The sequence below is a fragment of the Lactuca virosa genome, chromosome 2 (assembly GCF_052849685.1).
Source record: "Lactuca virosa cultivar CGN04683 chromosome 2, Lactuca_virosa_CGN04683_v6, whole genome shotgun sequence".
Classification (NCBI taxonomy): Eukaryota; Viridiplantae; Streptophyta; class Magnoliopsida; order Asterales; family Asteraceae; genus Lactuca; species Lactuca virosa.
The window spans coordinates 122443712-122459616 of record NC_136427.1 but is presented as its reverse complement, the minus strand read 5'-3'; positions in this window follow the sequence as shown (position 1 = coordinate 122459616).

Sequence of the window (15905 nt, the reverse complement as noted above, 5' to 3'; positions counted from 1 at the left end):
TTGAATGCAAATCTGAACAAGAAATACTGCTATTTGAATGATCAGTATTAATACTTGAAGATGATTGATCATGAACTGCAAAAGAAAAAAACATCTATTTTATTACATTACATAGAAAATGTGAAATTTATATTAAGAAAAAAAAACTTACGTGATTGTTCATTAATAGTTGAATGCAAATCTGAACAATAATTCAGAAAACTCATAATGAATCGGTAACCTGGAGTTTATATAGAGATTAGAATTGATAATGATACAAAAAAGGAAACAAATAAACAAGATAATCACAAAACTTTAAAATATATACACAAGATAAGATAAGATTCTCAAAATCAATAAAAGTTTGGAGATAACTTAAATGTCAGAAGATGCACAAGATAGAATTGATTATCTAAATGTCGAAGATGCATTACAGATGAATGATTACAAAAACTGACGAAGGAAAAATAGTAACATCAAACGCATATTCAACATACGACATAAAATTAGCAAATTAACAATAAAAACATAACTATTTAAAGATTAAACGGTAAAATCAAGAAATTTGACAATCAGACGGGTACAATAACAATAAAAATAAGTTGATAAACAATGAATCGGAAGAACAATGGTAAAATGAAAATCTATAATTGACATAATAATCATAAACGAAAGATGAATAGATGTTAAAAATACCTGATTATTAGCTGAAATCTAAAGAAACTATTAGTAAATTGGATGAAAAAGGTTGAGATTTCGAAGAACAGGCGAGATTTTGGATCAATCGGTGTTGAAGATGAAGGACAGTAACAGAAGAAGCTAACGTAGACAAACATGAATATTAAATGAGAGACTAAAATTACCAAAATGCCCCTCCGTGTTTTTTAGTTAATTAAGGGTTAATGGCCAAGATTAAAAGAAAATAAATGGTTAAGATGGGTTCCTTGGTTCCTTGACCCATATTGGTTCTCTATTGAACTTTTCTCTCTCTCTCTCTCTCTCTCTCTCTCTCTTTATATATATATATATATATATATATATATATATATATATATATATATATATATATATATATAGAAAAGTTCAATAGAGAACCATAATTATTAGTTCTCCAAAGAACCAATTTTTTTTCAAGTTTTAGAGCTTATTGTTTATCGAAAAAAACCTAAAAATTTCTAAATTAATAACTTTACATTGTGAATGCTAAAAAATAAATTATATATTTTCCGAATTCACCGTGTGAATTTGACGATTTTTTTTATCGAATTTGATATTATTGGAAAAATGATAAAAAGTTATGAATTTCTATATTTTTAGTTTTTTTTTATAAAAAAAACTAGCTCTAAATGTTGAAAAAAAGATTGGTTCCATGGTTAATTATGGTTCTCTATTGGACCTCATCATCTATATATATATATATATATATATATATATATATATATATATATATATATATATATATATATATATATATATATATATATATATGGGAGCGTTCAATCGAGAACATTTCTTATCGCGATAACATTTGAGAACAAATTTGGAGCATATAAATTTTTTTAATTAAATTACAAGCTAACATTTATATAAATTAAAAAATAGTTAAAAACAATTAAAAGCACATTAACCAACACAACCCACCACCACCACCACCACCACCACCCACTAACCACTAACCAAGACCATGCACCCACCAACCACCACTCCCCATGTCACAATCCGATAATTTGAGAGCAAACAAGGTCTAAACCCTAGCAGAGTATAAGTGAATTTACAAAATAGATTGAGACCATAGAACTTCGAAAGCCTAGAAGGCATACTTATTTATCTTACATATAAGTATGAACATGGAAAAACCTTGTTAAGTAAGCTAGTACAAGCCTAATACGTAACTTAAAATCATTGTATACCATACATATATGTAGAATTCGGTTTTGGGAATCAAATCCCACAGCCAAAACCGAATTCTCTTCCTTGGATTAAGGTTTGACCGAATTCCTTTTTCTCTTTGACTTGAAATCGAATTCCCTTCTCCATTGGCACCAAAACCGAATTTCCTTTTCTCCACTTAACTTAGGACCGAATTCTCCATGAAAAGTCCATTGGGTAGGACCGAAAACACCACTTAGAAGCCCATTAAGACCGAACACCATCATTATATATATAGTTATAACCGAACACACAATTTATTTCCCACTTTTCTCACTGAATACACACTCATTTTCTCTCAAAAGCCATCCGAAAACTCTCTCAGTCTTCAAGTGTTTCCACCTAGATCTTCAAATCTTCATAAGTCCTTCATATCTTCAAGTGTTTCCTTAAGAACACAAGAACAATCTTCAAAAACTCATATTTTACCCAAGAACACACCAAAAACACTATTACACCGAAAACCCTCTCAAGCCCACCGAAAACGTCTCGCCACACTTCAAATAATTCCTAAGACTTTTTGTAAGTATCTCTTAAATAATTTAGTGTTGTCTAACACTTTAAATTATTATTATTAATTTAAATACGACATCGGGGATAATTACTTTTAGGATACGACTGCTGTCAAGTATTCTAATCCGAGGATCACCGTTAACACTTTGCAACTCAACCGAGCACACACATTCGAGGTGAGTTCATACCCCCGTATTTTTCAAGCTTTTTCAATGTTTCAGGGGGAGGATACAAGTAAAACACAAGTAATCTTGTGTTTAAAAATATAAATTACTTATTATATTTTCTTACCGATAACATGCATTTAAACGTGAAAATTTCTAGATACGCCAAACATCATTACGGTTAAACTACAAAATATCATAAGTCGTAACAGTTTTTACAACAAAGGAAACTATTTCACAAGTTCAGATTTTTACACGGAAAACAAACTTATAAACTATATTAGGTATAGCTTATGGAACAAACAGACTATTTTGCAAAGTTACATGTTATTTACAAAAAGGATTTTCTTTGTTCTACACTTAATCGTCGATATAGCTTTGTGAGACAACGTCTTCAAGTACTTATTTAAGTGCCAACAAAAGTCCTGACCTTAATAACCAGAGTCTCCTGGAAGGAGAGCGTGAGTTTGTGTATAGATCTATACGGGACTGAAAATCCCGCACCTTAACTGTTAGCTATAGTTAGGCCGACAGGCCTGGGGTGACAAATGTCATTAACGATTCCGACGCCTGAAGAACGTCGTGTCAGGCCATCAGTCGTATTAGTATGGTTATGAGAACTCACAATTTGGTATCAGTACTACGATTAGTGTATGACTGTATACAAACAAACTTCACTTAGTTTTATTAAATTATAAAACTATAACAAAGAACTTTACAAACCAGTGGGATCAAAAAGGCTCTTATTGATTCCTTGGTTTATACGTCAAAGTTATACTTGAACATTTCGGTCCTGGAACGATTAACATTTCAACTCGGTTTCTATGGAAAATAGAGGATTTTCCAGGGTCAACATCATTATTTTTCAAGTAAACAACTTACAATCTAACTTTCTGAAAACACAAGGCGATTACTTATCGAAAACAATGATTTACAGTAGGGTAGGTGCAACTAGGAACCTATTTACAAAGGATTCAACATTTATTTACAAGTCATTTTACTTATCATTCAGCACATCAGAAAATATAGGATTTTCTGGAGGAAAACATTAACTTTTTCAATGAACAAAGATCATACTTTCCAAAACAAAATACTTATGAACTCACCAACTTTAATGTTGACACTTTTTCAAACCACTTGTATTCTCAGGGAAATTAGTAGACAGGTACCCTCTCGGGCGTTCCGAAGACGGAGCATGGTTTCTTTACGTCTTATCTCTTGCGATAGTTCAATGTTAAACAAGTATTATTTTGAACACATTGTAAATTATGTTTTTAATACAATGGTTGTTGTTGCTTTGATTACTATTATTCAATTGTTCTGATACTATACATGACGTCCTCCGCCCCTGAGCGTTTCCGCCGTTCCGGTTTGGGGTGTGACACCCCACCACCCTCCACCTCCATCCTCGACCTACCACCACTACCAACCACCCATCACAAAAACCTACAGCCCACAACCACAACGCACTACCCGCAACCACCACCCCCACAACATACCACCACCACCACCCACCCATCAGCACCAACACCCACCACCACCCACCACTACCACCCACCCATCACCACTACCCGCCTCCCCCACCCATACCACCATCAACACCACCACCACCACCCCCACCACCCACCCACCACCACCACCCACCTCCCTCATCATCACCACCACTCGCCACCAATACCACCCATCACCACCAACCACCCCTACCACCCGCCAACCACTACCATCCACCTCAACCACCCATCATCCACCACCCACCACCATCACCCGCCACCATCACCACCACCTACCACCACCACCGACCACCACCCACCACTCATCACCACCGCCATCAATCACCATCACCTGCATCCACTACCCACCACCACCAGCCCCACCACCACCCCTCACCACCAACCACCCACCACTACTACCCCCACCACCATCCACCAACATCATCACCACTTACCACCATCACCACCTACTACCTACCACCTACCACCCACCACCACTAAAATTACCATAGGCAACCACCACTCAACATCACCCACCCATCAACACCACCACCACCGACCCACCCACCACATGTCACCCCACCACCCTTAACTACTACCACATATCACCACCAGTCGCCACCATCACCATCACCATCACCACCATCCGTCATCACCATCTCTACCACCAACCACCACCAACCAACCAACATCTCCACCACCTACCACCATCACCACCATCACCACCCACAACCACCAAAAACCAACCATTATCCACAACCCCACCCACCACCCACCACCACCACCCTTTATATTTATCTAATCACATATGATTATAAAGATAAGATTGTTTTTTTCCATATAAATCATATATGATTTGATACATTTAACCATATGTAATTAGATGTATTAAATCACATATGATTAAAGTTGACAAAGAACAGTTATTGAATCGAGAAAGTGATAATGAATCCTGTCCATACAAATCATATGTGATTCAATAGTTATTCTTGTGTATTTAAATACATATAATCACATCAATCATATGTGATTATATGTATTTAATCACATAAATCATATTTGATTAAATATATAATATAATCACATGTGATTATATATATATATATATATATATATATATATATATATATATATATATCTAATCACAAATTATTTATATAGACAAGATTCGTTTTCTAAATTTCGTTTCAATAATTTTCTCATGTATTTTAATCACGTGTGATTATATACATTTAATCACATATGATTAATATGGAAAAAGAACAAATTTTGAATCAAGAAGGCAAAAACAAATCTTGCGCATATAAATCATATGTCGTTTGATACATATAAACATATGTGATTAAATGCACGAGAAAAAATATTGTATCGAAAACACAAAACGAATATTGTCCATATAAATCAAATGTGATTATATACATATAATCTAATCACATTTGATTAAATAATGAGAACAACTATTGAACCGAGAAGGAGAAAATGAATATTTTCCTCATAAATCATATGTGATTAGATATATATAGTCACATGTGATTATATGCATTTAATCACATATAATTTATATTGACAATATTTATTTTCATTTTTTCGACTTAATAGTTGTTCTCATGTATTTAATCACAAGTGATTGTATGTAGTTAATCACATATGATTTATGTAGAAAAGATTTGTTTTGGCATTCTTGATTCAATAGTTGTTCTCGTGTATATAATCACATGTGATTAGATATATATATATATATATATATATATATATATATATATATATATATATATATCTAATCACATATTATTTATATGGCCAAAATTCATTTTCGAGTTCTTGTTTCAATATTTTTTTCTCATATATTTAATCATATGTGATTATATGTATCTAATCACATATGATTAGAGACATATAATAACATATGATTAAATATAAGAGAACAACTATTAAATCAACAACATAAAAATGAATGTTATCCACATAAATCATATATGATTAGATACATATAATCATATGTGAGTATACATATTTAATCACATATGACTAGTGTGGACAAAGAACAACTATTGAATCGAGAGCGCAAAAATAATTCATGTCCATATAAATCATATGTGATTAGATATATAATCACATGTGATTATATGTATTTAATCACATATGATTTATATGGACGAGATTTATTATCACAGTTTTTTGATGCATATACTCACATGTGATTATAATTTTTTTATTATATGTGGTTAATCTTATGTGATTATACCTTGCGATTCATATGTGATTTAGCGTTTCACATATGATTAATCTATTATCACTTTCTCAATTTTATAATAGTTCATGTTTGAATCTACCACACGATTAATATTTATGCATATGAATTTTTCATAAAAATACAATGTTTTTTTACCTTTTTATAAATTTTCATAATATACTACAAATACACAAGTAAAACTTAAATATTATTTTTAACTAATTACATTTGAAAAAACTATTTAAATATATATATATATATATATATATATATATATATATATATATATATATATATATATATATATCATATAATTGGATATTGTATTTTGTGAAAAAAAAAAGAATTGGGCTAAAAAAATGAGATTTTGCATTTGGGCTAACATTCATGCATTCTAGAGAAAAAAGGAAAAGGTTTGAAATTTGTTTGAACTAATTTCTTTCATCTTCAATTTCAGCCACACAAAGCCATAAACCCACAAACAGTACTCTCTTCACTACTTATCGCCTTCTTCCCTGATTATTTATTCATTTCCATTTCTCAACTTCTTCAATCTATTAAATATTTGATCTTATTCGTTTCTCCGGAAATCTGAGCGCTGTAATAATTTATTCTAAATAAATTGAGGAATTAAGGATAGATTACGTATACCAGTATCCATCCATACCTGCCAAAGAACAACATGATCGGTACCTTAGACCCAACTCTTCCGCTTCGAGCTTCAACGAATGAATTGTTGTCCTCCGAGCATCCAAAACCCAATGACCACCACTTTCGACACCCCCGGCTCCAGCATTTCACTATTCACAAAATTGAATCTCCACTCGCTTTGATGATAGGTACAATGACATAGATTGACTATGATGATTTTCATTCAGCAAATCGATGGTCTAATACTTGTAATAAAAAGTTGTTGACAACCCTGGAGTGAATTCCTTTCATCGCCTATGAGAAATATGTAAAAAAATGATCCAAACTCGAAGATGAGAGACTCGATGCGGTGGTGACCAGTTAAACTAAATCTAGTGGCGATAAGCAAATCGGAGAAGCAAGAGGAGATAAAGGTAGCCAAAGAGGCGGTTTTCAACTTGGGGACGAGTGTAGGCGGTCCGGTGGTTATGAGATTCCGGCGGTGGTCTGGTGTTTTGATTGATTCCGATGGATGTTAGGTGGCGTAGGTCCGATGGTCTCAATGGTGGGGTCGGTATGGATAGATGTGGAGTGTTGTTAATTATATTTTGATTTATATTAATATATTTTTTGATTTTAATTAAGAAAATTTAGTGGTTCAAATTTGTTCTCAAAATAAGAATTGTTCTTATTTGAATATATATATATATATATATATATATATATATATATATATATATATATATATATATATATATATATATATATATATATATATATATAGGAGGGTTCAATTGAGAAAAAAAAGTTGAGAACGAGGGAATGAATCTAGGCCACTCATTACTGGGCCGACGAAACAGATCATATTCATTTATGAATACGTATGAATAAGTGTATTCATATATGAATACGGATATTCATATATGAATAAGTATAACGGAAATGATTATTCATATATGAATATGGCGGCGGTGGGTGGTGGTGGGGGTGACGGTTGGTGGTGGTGGTTGGTTGTGGAGGTGGCCGTGGTGGTTAGTGGCGGCGGCGGTGGTGGTTGGTAGCGGAGGGGAGGTAGTGTATTTATATATGAATACACTTATATTTATATTCATATATGAATATTACTCATCCTTCGTCGGCCCAGTACGTCAGAGCGTTTTGCGGCAAAAGTAAATGATTGGCTGAGAATTATTCCCCCATTCTCAACCTTTTTAATTTTCTCAATTGAACTTATATATATATATATATATATATATATATATATATAGGTAAGAACTCTAAGAACCCGTATGTTATCTTATATAGGTAAAAGATCAAATTAGAACCCCTAAATGTTAAGAGCTCTAAGAACCATTATGTTACCTTATAATTAAGGCCATACTTGTCAATTTAAAATCTTTGGTTTATTTCTTTTAAGATTTAATAAATGGCTAAAATCAATAAGGACATGATTGTCATATTGAAAATTTTAACATCACAGTCCTAACCTAAGACTAGAAAGCAATATCTGATCCTTTTTTCCTTACATTCAAAATATCACACCCACCTTTAAGAAATCAAACATAAACCCTCCCACTATCATCACCAACTACCACCACTACCACTACTTACCATCGACGGCGCCATAGACTGTCACCATTGTAGAGTGCGATCATCGTCGTAGATCGCTACCATCTCATTATCTTCGATTTCGGTGAAGCAAAACCATATCTACATCAGATCTGATGTGTTTAACACACTTCTGGTCTAGATCTGCAACAAATCACCATATTAGATCTGCTTCACCACCTCCTCCTCTTCTTACCCATGATGCTAGATGTACCATCTCCCCTGCCTGCTATCGTCACTGCTACCAAGTACCAATGCGTAAGTCCCCAGCTTTCAAGTCGATGCCAACTAACACCCTCACCGCTGGACGTAAGTATCACCACCGATGTCTACCTCTACACCTTCAGATTTGTGTTCGTCTCCGACTTTCGACCTCTGACCTCCAATTTGTGTTCGTCTCCGACCCCGACCACCGACCTCGCCAAAACACCAGAAAACACGTCGTTCACTATTTTCTTTGGTGCTCTAACACCGGCGACCGATTTTCTCCAACGAGGATCCACCACCTACCTCTAAATCTACTTCTAGTTCCTCTAGATATGCTTCCGGTTCCTCCTGATTTGCATTCGTTTTCTGTATATTTGTTTTGTCTCCAACTGTATCCAGCTACCTTGTTCATCTCCGACCACCAAGGGCCTTTCGTTTGTGACAACATATACTAAGATCGATGCTTATCTCACTTCCTTCTTCGATGCACGTGCTCTTATCCTCTCACCTTCTCTTGATATGAAATTATGTCATTTATGACAAGCATTTTTTAGATCCAGTGGAGTTTAGCTCAAATCGAGGTAATATAACTTCAGATTCGCTTTTGTGCTTGAAGTGTTTGTATTTTAATGCATATTTTGAACACATAGTTATGATTTTGCTCTACCAGTGGTTCTTTATATTAGGATATAGCTTTACCAAAATGATAGCATTTTTGCCATGGAATTGTGTCGATATGTTTGATTTTTATGAATTGATTGTACTTTCTTCAAATTTGTGTGTTTATGATTGTATATGTAACAATATATTGTTAAAATTATTTTTATGTTGCATGAGTCATACAATAGGACGCATACAATGTGTTTGTGTTAGGAATAATGATGAGATAACAAATGCGGAATCTGAAGAACAATCATGAATCAATCACCATAAAGTTGAAGTAATCTGACAAATGTTTTGTGTATATTGATATTGATATGAATGTATAAAGAAAACCCTAATCCGGAAAAAGCTTACATCAAAAGTTAACCTAATGATTATTTATAGGGAACATAAAACATTTACCAAAAATATAAAACCCTAAAAAGGCTTCCCTAAATAACCAAAAATGCCAAATCAGTTTCAATATTTCAAATACTCAACAATCTCCCCCCTAGATGTTGAAACTGATGAAAATCACAATTTTCGATCTTCTTGGCATTTCTCCCCCTAAATTGTGAGGCTCATCGGTACATGGGGTCTTCAAAGCGAGAGAAACAAATATCATCTTCCAAATACGAACTCCCCCTTTAATAATCATCACTCCCCCTTGAATCTTCAACAAATATCATGGAGAGAATCCGGAAAGTTAAGAAGAATCATCAACAATCTTTGCTATCTCATAGAGTAATTTTGGGTATAACCTGCCTTGTCATAAGGAGTGATTTTTCCAAGATGGATCTTCGAAACCCATCAGATTTGATGAAATAAATCGTTTTTGAATATTCGCGATTCTCAAAAATTAAAACCGGAAAAATAACAAAAATTATTTTGTATTTTTTGGTTTTTTTAGACAAAAAGAATAGAATAAGAAGTAGTTTATTTAGATGGGTTTAAAAAGAATAAGACCAAAGAAAAGGATAAGAATTGAAAATATTTTGGAAAGAAGGGGTAAAAAATGGTAAAAACCCTTAAAACTGGAAAGAGTTTAGAATATGGGGTAGAAACTATTAAGTTCTGGAAAGATAGGGACCGAATTTGAAAATAATTACTCATCTTCATGTAATCGTAATGGAGAATGCACGATCTTTGACTCCAAAAGTCAAAATCCAGTTAATGAGCGTATATGATGCGCAACAATTATCGACCAGTAACGATCTTGAACCCAAAGAAATCCCGATTGAGACATTTTCCCAGTCATGATTCCGAGACCACTGATAAACAGTAATTCCGATTTCAGATTTATCAATTTCCGAAACTGATTATGGGCAACAATTCTGAAAGATGAATTTTGAGATTGCGAGTTCCAATTTGGATTCCTAAAATTCCGATTGTGATTTTGTTCCGAAAACAGTCTCTTCCGATTTTCAAATGTAACATCCCAAAAATCAAGACCAAAAATTTCATTTTTAATATAAGAAAACATTTAATAACTTTGTCCCAAACATTGAAAACATTCCATTTAAAATAAATATCAGAGTCTAATCCCAAAGATCACGTAATGCGGAATAATATGGGTGAATGTAATGCGATCGTCCCGAGCTCCTTATCTGAAGACTGAAGATACCTGAAACCAAAACTGTAAACCGTAAGCATGAAGCTTAGTGAGTTCCCCAAATACCATATACCATACATATCAACTGGGCCATGCATGCCATACATAATGTGAGCCATACAGATTAATCATATATCAAATAAGTTGCTATCTGTCGCACATAGTCTTGCTGTTATGCCACGGGCCGCCACGTGGTCTTTCTTGCCAAGTCGGGTGCCACCCCCTGGGTCTTACAGACAAGTGCCAAGAGCCGCCTCCTGGTCTTCCATGCAATTATCACAAAGACAACTAGCATACATACTACTCTACTTAGCTAATGAGCATACAGTGTGCCAGGAGCCACCCCCTGGTCTTTCATACATAGTGCCTAGGGCTAACCCCCGGGTCTTCCTACCATACATAATAGCATACTGTGTGCCAGGAGCTAACCCCTGGTCTTTCATACATAGTGCATAGGGCTAACCCTCTTGTCTTCCTACCATACATAAACTAAATGGGACGACATTATGGCCGTAGAACCATACACACAGTGACGAGACTCACCTCACACTGCTGAAGACTTGCAGATAATCCTCTGGCTGCTAACTGGCAATTCCCGAACTTCTAATTCTTCGGCTCCCCGATCTATCAATACTAAATAACACTTAGTCCAAAGCCAATAATCCTTCTTAGGGTAAAATGACCATTTTACCCCTGCTCTAATTTGGACCATATCCAAGGCCTAATTCCATCTAATCTTTCTAAGTCCACTAATGGCCCACTAAAGGCCCACTAATCGCCCAATTTGCTAAATTCGGCCCAATCCCTCTAATGGGCCTTACCCTAAGCCCAAACATATTATTAGCCCAAATTATCTGACTTCTGATGGCCCACTACGGCCCAAAGACCCAAAGTCCAAAGCATGGGGTGTATGCTGTGCGTACCTGCATGTACGCCCAACGTACTCCTCTGTTAAGCCACTTTTCCCATTAAGTGCTTAATACTCTATTCTAGAAGCTACAATTACAGATCCAAGTCCTCTTCAACGTCTTAATCCATAAAGTTGATTGCTTGGTGGCTTGCAACCCACCAAATGAGCCCAGACTTGAAATATGACAACACACTTCCATGGAAATGACTAGATCTCATGCATGGTCACAAATGGACCTTCAAGATTGAAGCTTTACTGCTTATGGGACTCATATGACACTAAGGGTGGCAACCCTAGACCTAGAAAACGAGTTGAGTCAAAAAGGTCCATTCTTGGGACCTAAAAGGTCCATAAACTCCATTAACATAGATCTAAGCATACTTGAGGAAAGTTTCAGGATTTATACCTCAAGGTGATCTAAAATGGAACCAAAATCTTGGATCTACTGCTTCTCCTTTGATCCCCACCTTGCTAAGCTCTTCACTTGCTTGGAAAATAGCTTCACAACTCCAATATGCTCTCTAATGGCCCCCAAAGCTCTAAGGACACTCAAAGGAGGTTTAGGGTTTTGTGGTGGCTGTCTAAAGATGAGAAGGAGGTTGATATCTAGGGCATAATGTTCTTTATATAGTGACATGCCCTAAAAATTAGGGTTTAGTGACTCTGAGCGTACGCTGGGCGTACTGCTCAACCTTCCGCGTTTCACTTATCCACCACTACGCCGGGCGTACTTCTCGTACGCTGGGCGTACTTCCGCGCCTGCCACCTTGCATGCATGGTACCTCCTTGTCAGTTTTCTCCATTTGGGACCAATATTGCCAATAACTTCAAACTGCTATAACGTCTTCGTCCCAAGTCCGTTTCCGACGAACTTTATATCCACGAAAAGGTGGCAAGTAGCCCTACGCTCCTAGCTACACCCTCAAGCCTAAAAACATTTTGAATAGAACCCGAGACCCATAAAAGACTGAATCATCAGATTATGCTTATGCCTTGTCCTCCGAAGCCACGGCCGAACATTTTCAAAACCGGGTGTTACATCAAAATTCTGATTCCGACTTGTTCAGTTCCGAATGCAGTTTCGTTCCGATTGTAGTTACCAAATTCCGATTCCGAAAGTGTTGAAGTTTCAGATTTCAATTCATTCCGAGTGCATGGTATATGAACAGTAATACTGAGTACATCTTCAATACCGATTTCGTTTTGCGAATACGAGTCCGATTTCCAATGCTTATTTCGATTAACTTCCTTTAGAAATTCCAATGTCGATATTGTCAGCAAATGAATTCCGAGCGTGACCTATAATTCCGAAATGTACCCTTAAAGTTTTAAGGAAATGACAGATGTCACCCAAAGTTCTGAAACTAACTTCTTTTTGTCAATAATTCCGAATTTGACCCCAGTAAAACCAAAATATCTGAATCTGACCCTTATTTTAGAAAAGTGTGACAACTTGCACCCCCTTTTGCATAATTGTCAGATTGCAGCCCTCTTTTTGCAGAAAAAGTCACTTTTCACTCATTTTTTCAACTTTTTCAACTTTTTCAACTTTTTCAACTTTTTCAACTTTTTGTCATTTCCAACCATTAAAAATCAATAATAATTGATTTCATCCTTCAAAATTTCACCATTTTTACTGTATTTTTGTCAGCTTTTGTCCCCTTTTTTTTAATAAACTTTTATGAAACCTTTTTTACCCATTAAAGATTCAAGATTGATGAAGACTTTTTGCACACCCACTTCTTTGACGAAAAGCGATCATCTTCTGAAAACGATATCCGCTTTTTAGTTGGAAAACAAAAATTTCCAAAAATTTCATTAAACCAACCAAATACTCTTTTCTCTTTCCTCCAACTTCTAACATCTTCATTTGAAAAAAAGTGAGAATTGCGTTTTCTTTGAACATGCTTGACTTCAATTTTCTGAAGATTTTCACAAGCTTGAGGGACTTGTACCTTGGGCATCGAAACCTTTTTCACTTTACTCTTCTTCTTTTTCTTCTTCTTCCTTTTCAGATTTTGATGTTTCAGGAATGCTTTTCGGATCTGAAGAACCTCATTACATTTCGGTATCGGATCATCATAAGCCTTTGGTACACAAACTTTTTGAGTTTCATACATTTGAACATCTTGAACGATTGACTCCCCCTCAAAAACATCATCAGAACATGAAAAATCATCTGTTTGAGTTCCAATAGAACAAAACTTCTTCACTTTCACTATTTCAGAAGAATTTCTTTAAGATCCGTCTTCAGAAATACCAAATTCGGAATGTAACATTTTTGAAAAACTTAAACCACTTGACTCCCCCTCAACAATGTCACACCCCCAAACCGGATGGCGGAAACGTCCGGGGGTGGAACGATAATCACAATATCACAATAATTGTATACATTGAAACACAAGTACATAAACAACCATCATATCATATGATTATATCAGTTACATGACCCAAATGTTACTTAGTATCAAAATACATTACAAGGTTTGATTGTTATCAAATAAAGTCGTTCTCATAACGATATTTGGTGTCTTGTCTTCAAAAGTAGCTCCATTGACTCGAGATTAATTGTTTCTTGAGATTACATGCCGTTTTAAAGGTCAACATAAACTTGGTGAGTTCATAAGAGTTCAGTTGTAGAAAAATCGGATATTTTTCCTTGGGTAAAAATCGTATCCTTGTAAAATGTTTTGTAGTTGTACGCCTTCAGTGTAAAAGAAGAATGTAAGAAGAATGTATGTGTGTAATATGTATCCAAAAGCCTTTATAAAATAAAAGTTCCCATAACTTCTAAACTTATAAAAAGTGTGACTTGTCATGTGATTTTTATTATCCATGAATTGAGTGTATAAGTAAATAACCATACTTATAAAAGTTGTGTATAAGTAAATAACCATACTTATAAATGTTGTGTATAAGTAAATAACCATACTTATAAATGTAGTGTATATGTAAATAATCATACTTATAAATGTAGTGTATAAGTAAATAACCTTACTTATAAATTTAGTGTATAAGTAAATAACCATACTTAAAAATGTAGTGCTTGTTCCTAGAAAATCCAATATTTCCTTTAAAATGAGTTGTAGTCTTAAAAACCCTAAGACCAAAAATGTATAAGTATTTCTATACTTAAAGTAGTATTCCGTAGTTTTATTCTTATATAAAACCATTTGAACGCATGTTATCCTGTAAACTAAATGTATCGTTGATTTCCCATGTGAGTTATTACAACCATGCTAAAACCAAAGTTGGCCTGCTGCGACTTTCTTTAGGCATCGGAATGTTAGACATTTGTCACCCCAGACCTGCCAGTCTAACTGTAGCTAGCAGCTTAGGTGTGGGATTGGCAGTCCCGTATAGATCTATACACAAGTATCATGCTCTCTTACCGAAATTCTGGTTATAATACAGGACTTTAGTGTGTACTCTGGTAGGTACGGTGAAGACTTTGTCTCACATAATTGTTTCAACAAGTTTACATTTTGGTGTAATGAAAACCCTTGTATGTGTAAATATCACTTTTCCATAGAATTAATATAGTGTATATTAGTATTACCCAATGGATAATGGTATTATCCAAGGGGTAATGGTTTATCCAATGTGTAAACACAAAGTTTTAATCTTTCAAAACTAGACTTTCGGTAAAAATGTTAGTTTGTGTTTATCCCATGTGTAATAATATTATCAAATGGATAAAGGTATTATCCATCATAAAATAGATCTAATACTAGAAACTTGTGCATATAAAGGAATGAGACTTGTGTGCTTTCTTTGAAAACATGAATATATATGTCTATATATCTTCATAAAAAGAACATAAACATGCATGTAATGGTATTACCCAAAGGTTAAAAGTTTTATCCAACATATATTAGATGTAGGACCTTTTTGTAAATTTATTGTCCAAAATGTATTTTGTTTGCATGGCATGTAACCTCCCCAGAAAGAGTAAAACGATTGAAAACTAATAGAAAAAGGGGTATGA